Here is a 7,722-nt window from a genome sequence, read left to right as displayed (position 1 = left end):
TTTTTACACTTGTCTTTCACATAGGCACACATGAATGTTTTCTTGTCTTTTGCATGATGGCTAACGTGCCATGTCGGATCGTTTGCATGATGGCCGATGTAGGATATCTTTTATGTTCATCTTTTTCACCACGACTTACACCGTTTTGACCATGGCCTTATTTATTTTTAGCATGGGTGACGGTAATTGCAGCGTGCTATTGTCGCCATGCTTCTCGTTGCCGTGCTGTTGCTTCGCTCACCTTCTGGAAGTCGATGTACGTTGTGTGGAGGATGTCTTCTGGCTTGTTCGCCTTTTCGTGGTTGGCTACCATTAGCATGGCTACTCACTCGTGTGCTTGGTTACCATCAACATGCTTTTCGTCTCTTCATAGTTGGCTACCATCAGCATGCTTTTCGTCAATGGGACCTTCTTTTCGTGGTTTTATTGGGGTTCCAACATGGACTTAGCAGATCGGATTTCTTCTAGAGTGTTTCGATTTTATGGGAAGTCATGGTGGCCTCTTCTGCTATTTGATGACAGTGCGAGTTGTGTTCTTCATGTACTTTCGTTTGTTCTTTGTATATTCGTCTCGCTGCCTTCCTAGTTATTGTTATGGCTCCCAAAAGAAAACCCATGCATGATATCACCAACATCATTCAAGTTGATTGGCGATCTTCTTATTTCCCTTCTACTGAAGGTCTCCCATCCGCTTCCAATATAGGGGGACCTGCAGCCGCTTCCCAGTCTTCGTCTACATCTACTGTCTCATGAGGCAACCTGCGTAAAGAGATTTTTGCCTCGTCGACCTGCATACAAACCAGCTAGAATATCCCAAGCCTGTTTTGCTGTTTTAGCTGAACGAATATATGGAGTGATGTTATGTTTGATAGAAAGTGTAATCAAGGCATGAGCCTACGCATCTTTACCATCCCAACGAGCTTGTTCAGTAGTGGGTAAAACAGCAGCAACAGTAGAGCTGCTAGAACCTGTAACATCCTCAACAGATTGTACATCCACAGAACCTGGACATACATCCATACCCTGCACAATGTTCCACACTCCTTTTGCAACCAAAACATGCTGCATCATGTATGCCCAAAGTGGGTAGTTGCTGTCTCCATCCAATTGTTCATCAGCAGTGACAACATGCGAAATACATCATTGTTGTTATCAGCCATGGCCACTGACTGAAACTGATGCAAAAGCTACCTGTAATGAAGCAAAGACTAAATAGAAAACAATTCGTGCTATGTAGCACGGTCCACAATAGAATACGTATGCCTGTTTTGCAAAAAAACTACACTGTCAAAATTTCTACACAAAATGACGAAAACACATGTACAGAGCTTGTAATACAAAAACAGAGCCCGAAACGACCTCAGATGTAATTTCTGAGAACGCAAAGCCCTATGCGTATATCTGCAAAGTATAGGGACCTGCAACAAGCGCTTGTGAAAGCTCACCTCAATCGGAGAACGTGAGTCGGATGGTGCTAGCGACGTAGCCCTGGGAGTCGATGCCTGCTCTGATACCAATTGTTGGAATTAGGGTTGCAGGAAAGCACACAAAGCTTGGAGAAGAAGAAGCAAGAATGCACATACCACACAGTGTATTAGATTGTGTCAATGTACAAAGATAAGTTAGCCCTAGAATAATGGGTGTATATACAAGCTGGGGGGAAAAAACCTCCTAAAGAGGGAAAAAGTGCCCCGGCGGTCCTAAGTGTGTTCACACACATCACTGCCTATATATATGGCAACACTATCTTATGCTATCTCCCGAGCTTCACCTTTTTTTTAAAGAACACTCTTATGGCCCGTAGGTCTGTGCCTTACCTTGAATGCCATCAAGCTCACCATGAATGCAATCACCCCATGTCCGACAAGCCAGGTAGGGTTGGGTGGGCCAATCAAAGATCTTGGACCCTATTATCTCTTTGGCAATGATACATTAGTAGAAGGCCATAGGAGAGGCATGGTTCAAGAAGAACTACTCAACTCTAGAATGCGTCTTTATTACCCTAAAGGAGGCAAGAGCACGGCCGGATGATGATGGGGGCATGTCGGATGATGAACAACACATGATGTATGTGTGGTGATTGCCATGGCTTGAGACCATGGCTAGATGATGGTAGGGGCATGTCGGATGATGAACAACACATGCTAGCATGTGTGGTGATTGCCATGGCTTATAAAGCCATGGCATTCAATCACCAACACATATCGGTATGTGTGATGATTGTCATGGCTTTATAAATCCATAGTGGTAGACCACACACCACTCCAATGCACCTAAATAGACCAACCATGAAAAGGCATAACGGTTGAAGTTTAGGTGCAAACTAGCCATAAAATAGCATATGGTCCCATATTGTGACAAACTATTGCAAAAAAAAAAAAGGGAAGAGAGGACAAGGTGTTGGCAATGACAAAGGGAAGTGGCAAGGACAAGGTGATTGCCATGCATCAACGATAACACCACGATGCCAGTATAGTGGTGATTGCCATGTCATGCAACACCATTAAGCCATAGCTTAGGCTTAATGGTGTTGCATCTAACACCATGTTAACCACTTTGGTTAACATGACCTTTCAGGCGGCCACACGCCTTTTTGTAACTCATCTTTTTGTAACCGCGCTAAGTGCTTATTGTAAAAGAGACATGGGATGACCGAGCTTATGGCTTATGTAATGCCGATCATAAGGAATTGATGTACATAGAGCTAGTTAAACTAGGAAGACTAGTTTTGGGCCCCCATTTGTAATTGGGTGGCTGGACATTGTAAATATGAGCTCATGTATAAGACATTTCATGAAATATGAAAAGGGAAAATCCCATTTGTCTCAATTGAGTCTTGCTCTCTCTCTCTCTCTCTCTCTCTTTTGAGTTTATGCTTGCTTTCTTGCTTGTGTTGTGGCTTTCTTGCTTGGATTGTTGGTGTATGTGAGTAGGAATGACAGTGCTCTCCCTTCTCTTCTCTTATACCTTCTCATTCCTATCTACCATGCCCCATTCGCATACGATTGGCATGAGGTAGAGATTGAGCTCTCCATAGTTCTTTCCCTCTTGCTCATTACCTAGCCTTGGATCTCTCTTTGGGTGACACAACGAGAGTGTGGAGTGAGCCCCTAGCGGCCTCACATCAGGGAGTTAACCCTCATACGGTTGGCTAAGTGCCATTCACCGGATTCGACCCTTGTATACACCTTTCTCTTCTTCTTTCTCTTGTGTGTGTGAGGAAGTATGCTATCCATTAACATTTTTGGCACCGCTGCCGGTGAAGGCATTTAGCTTAGGGTCCTTCATATGATTCATTAGCTAGAGTCTTTGATTTAGCCCGATTGGAGTGCAAATCCATTGATAGGATGATTAACATTGTTTTGTTTTGTGTTTTGTTGGAGATTACCCGGATTTTGGATTGTTGATCGAGTATCGGAGCATTCGAATCTTCATCGAGAGTAGGGAGAAACTTGTGAGTGCTCTTACCTTGCCCTTAACATTCAAGCAATTTTCAATTTCTATGTTCTTTCTTCATGTTTACATTTTTGTTTAATCATCTAATTAGTTTCGATTCATTAGCTTAAACCATGCATTATAGGCATCAATAAAGACTAGCTCTAGCCCCTTGTAAAAACAAAATCATAAAGAATCCTTGGGAAGACACCTGAATCACCAGGAGAAGGAGGAAAATCACATGCAAAATTGCATTCTGCCAGGCATCTCTGAGAGAAGTATACATCTCTTCGCTCTTTAGGGAATACTCGTGCCAAATCTGCCACGCTCGTTCCTTCCGCCTGCAACCAAATTTGGCAAGATCTACTGCCTAATTTTGCTAGAAGCATTAAATCTAGATTAAATGCATTTAATTGGGTATAAAGAGCATTGAAGTGCATTCAATCTAGGGGAATTTTGTACTGTCAGAGGATATCTAGGGTGGCAATTAGAACTACAGCCATAAAGCCCATTCAAATTTGGAAAATTCCCAGTCTAATAGTCCCGCGACCGTACATTCCCAAGCGCATGTCCATTCCAAACTTTGCCACGCCCGTGTCTTCTCTAATCCTGAATTGCCGAATGTCCGTTCACTTTTGACTTCGAGAGCGAGCTCCCGTTCCATTATTTTCCTACGTGCGTATGCCCGTTCCAATATTTTCCTACGTGCGTATGCCTGTTCCATTTCATTTTTGAAGTGCATGCCCGTGGCATCACATTGCCATGCCCGTTCCAGTTGGCACATCATTTCAAATGCCCGTTTCCTTCCCATCTGAAGTGAACACCTGTTCCACTCTGCACCCAACTTTGAATGTTTGTTCCTTCTCTCCCTGAGAAGTGTACGCTTGTTCCATTTTGTTTTTGAAGCGCACGCCCATGGCATCACATTGCCACGCCCATTCCAGTCGGCACATCATTTCGAACGCTCGTTCCCTTCCCATCTGAAGTGAACACCCGTTCCACTCTGCACCTAACTTCAAAGGTCCATTCCTTCTCTCCTTGAGAAGTGAACACCCATTCCATCTCGTCATCTCTAAAGCGCACGTTTGTGCCAATCAAGAAACAAATGTTCGTTCCTTCTCTCCTTGAGAAGCGAACACCCGTTCCCATCCCTGTCTGTGTGCATACGCCCGTTCACTCACAAGCATACGGCTGTTCCTTTTGCGAAAAAAAAAACTTTCCTTTCTCAGAGGGTTCTGCAGAAATGGTTCTCATGCTATTTCCAAGTTATTGGTAAATTGCATCAGACCACATCATTTACGTGTGTTTGGTCTTCCCTGTCCACACAAAGTTGTAGTAGAAAGACAGAATCAAAATAATATGACTATTATAGAAGTGCTTGGTGAGTATAGACACATTTTAGCTTGCATGCCTTTGAAGAACCACTTCCCAAAAAAGAAAAAGAAAAATGTGACAAATGTGCACTCAATTCATTATGATGAGTATAATAATATGTGGGTTGATGTTAAAAAAGTCCAAACTGCAATGGTGAAGGTGTATGAAATGTCAATGGAGAACACAGGTGGTAAACTCATTTTTGTTTTGAAATTAGATGAGGCACAGGTTCTCAAACATCAAAAAATGGAAAGAATCAGTATTTGATCGATGCAAAAAGCCTTAAACTATGCAATTGGTATGAGTGGAGACACATTATATTGCAATGTTTAATCTGAAAATGAGCTGTGGTGGATAGGTGTAGCTCAGGTTCCAAATGAGAGTCAAGAGACTTTTAAATGGCTCTTCACACACAGTGATATTCCAAACATCATAGATGCTTAGAATAAAGGAGAGCCTCTTATAGTGGAGAACATTGGTTCATTCCTGTAGAATGGCACATGAGTGCTGACGTGAAAGCTCTTGAATGCATGTTTGGAGTAAACCCAGGTCCAAATGCAGCATACCCATGCCTATACTACACGAAAGGACAAAAAGATAATTGTTGGTGTGACACATCAAGGAACCTAAGCCTACCTCCATCAAGGGACAAAGTGATGTTGATACAAGAAGCTTCAAGCCAACCTCCTTAAAAAGTAGAAAACTAACAAACAAGAGGCCAACAACAACAAGCTAAAGAGAAGTCTGGGAAAAAAACAAAAAGCAAGCAAAAACCGTTACTAGTTTGGGATCTTATCTTACCCATTAACCTTGAAAGGGTTCACATATGTACTTTATATGCAGAGCTAAGAATAATAGATAAACTAATCAGACTTTACTTTGACTACACTTATTCAATCAAAAACAAGGGAGATCCTGGATTAAGTGAATTGTCTGATGCATGCATAGAAAAATGTAAGGCTTTGTTATCAAAGATGGGTTTCCATGGAGGTCATGTGGAGCTTAAGAAAGACTTAAAGTAGTCAGTAGTAGAAAATGGTGATATTATAGCTGATGTCTCAATGGGTGGAGTAAAGGAAAGGAAGTTCTTGTCTAACTTTGAAGGTAAACAATTGAATGCAGTTTGGGAGTGTAGAAAGAGTTATGCGAATGCACAATAAATCAAGCAAGTGATCCAACAATGGCCACAAATAAAATGGAAGTATGGGTGCATTTAAATACTTTTGTCAAGATTCTCTGATAATCTAAGGCTGAAGGAGATTATATAAAAAAATGAAAGAAGCTATCAAAGCTCTTGTAAACTCCATTGTGAAGAAAGCATAGGCAAAAAAGGATATTACCTTTTATCTAGCTACAACTATATGTGCTAAATTATGTTAAATACCTAACATGACGCAACTAATAAAATGTTAAATACCTAACATGACGCAACTAATAAAATGTTAAATACCTAACATGACACCGTTTGTTTTATTTTATAGCATATCTTACTGAACCACAGTGTATTTTTTATGGAGACCTATGGACCACCACTTGCAGTATGGAAAACATAAGGAATGGAAAAATCTCATTATCAGGACAACTCCTCATGGTGGTGGAACAACAAAAGCAAATTAATTTTGTGAGATGCTCAATACATTTTATAGAAAGCATATTCGAAGACTGAAAGAGAGAGAGATCCATCAAAACAATGAAGAAGTTGAATGATATTTCTATGTAACACATATATGAGTGAATACATCTGTATATACATATCTGTTTGGAATCACTTTCCCAAGACTTATGAACCAAAAAGCTTCCTTTTCCCTTTTTTGCTACTACTTTCACCACCTTCAATACATTTTTTCTCTTCTACCTTGCCTTTGGACCTCCAAAACTTTGACTTTTGATACTCTAAGGCAGCAATGAACATTGGTGTTTGCTCCCTAAATATATGCTAAGAAATAAAGAAAATAGGATGCTCTACATCTCCAAAATCCTGGTTTATATCCAAAAAACCTAATGGTAGCTCATCAAGAACAAGAACTTTCTCTGTATTCATTGGAACATGAGCATATGCTGTGTATCTTGATAAAGTTTTGAATGCACGAAGAGGAATAGAAGGATAGTTTAAAAACCTTGCATGATAAACTCTAAAGATATCTTGGAAGAAAATGAGAAATGGAAGAATCCTTTCTAACTTTGAGCCTTTTTCATCCAGATCTTGCAAGGAATTGATCTTCATCATAGATTACAATCTGTGAAAGAATAAATCAATTAAATAACTTAACTACAATTAAATGAAAGGGAAAAATACAAGATAACTTACCTTTGCTGCCTTATCTTGTTGGACTTTTTTCTCATCCTAGAGGTTGATTGAGCCCCTTGAATAATCCTCATGAGGCTCTGTTATTTGGTCTCCTGAGGCTTTGGGAATGTTCAAGTCTCTTCCCATACCTAAGATACCAATTCTTTCTTGTGTATCAAAACATTGCTTTTCTATAGGTGGTTGGTACTCCAAAGCCTTTTGTAAGCATACTTTAAGTGCACCCTTTCCCTCAATGAAATTGACAGTATCTTTATCAAGAATTGAGAAATCATCTTCTGAATCATCAATAAAACCTTCCTCTTCAAGAAAATCTACAAACAAGAAGGTAGATTCCATGGGTAAAAAAAGGTGGATTCTTTGGGTAAATTTTCATATTGATAACTCACATTTATAGACATGTTTTAAAATATTGCTTGGATGAATTGTAGCTGCATTGCAAAAAAAGAGGAGTACAAAATGTTTCAAAGAGAGAAGAATGCATCTGCTAATATAGGAATATTAGTGCAATAAATTGTCTTCTTTGATCTTTTGCCAATTTTCTATTCATTTATACAAAAAAGAAATTATGTTGATTCATTGCTTAGAATGAATTCCAAGGCTACACA

General features: G+C 40.1%; 1 pseudogene; it reads right to left on the bottom strand.

The window, feature by feature from the left end:
• Positions 1–659: 659 nt before the first annotated feature.
• Positions 660–7,722, bottom strand: part of LOC147639157 (uncharacterized) — a 31,433-nt pseudogene continuing 24,370 nt past the window's right edge.

Source organism: Cibotium barometz, chromosome 4, assembly GCF_041138505.1.
Source record: "Cibotium barometz isolate CiBa-2024 chromosome 4, ASM4113850v1, whole genome shotgun sequence".
Lineage (NCBI taxonomy): Eukaryota > Viridiplantae > Streptophyta > Polypodiopsida > Cyatheales > Cibotiaceae > Cibotium > Cibotium barometz.
The sequence above is the reverse complement of the archived record's forward strand: the minus strand, read 5'-3'. Positions and strand labels throughout refer to the sequence as shown.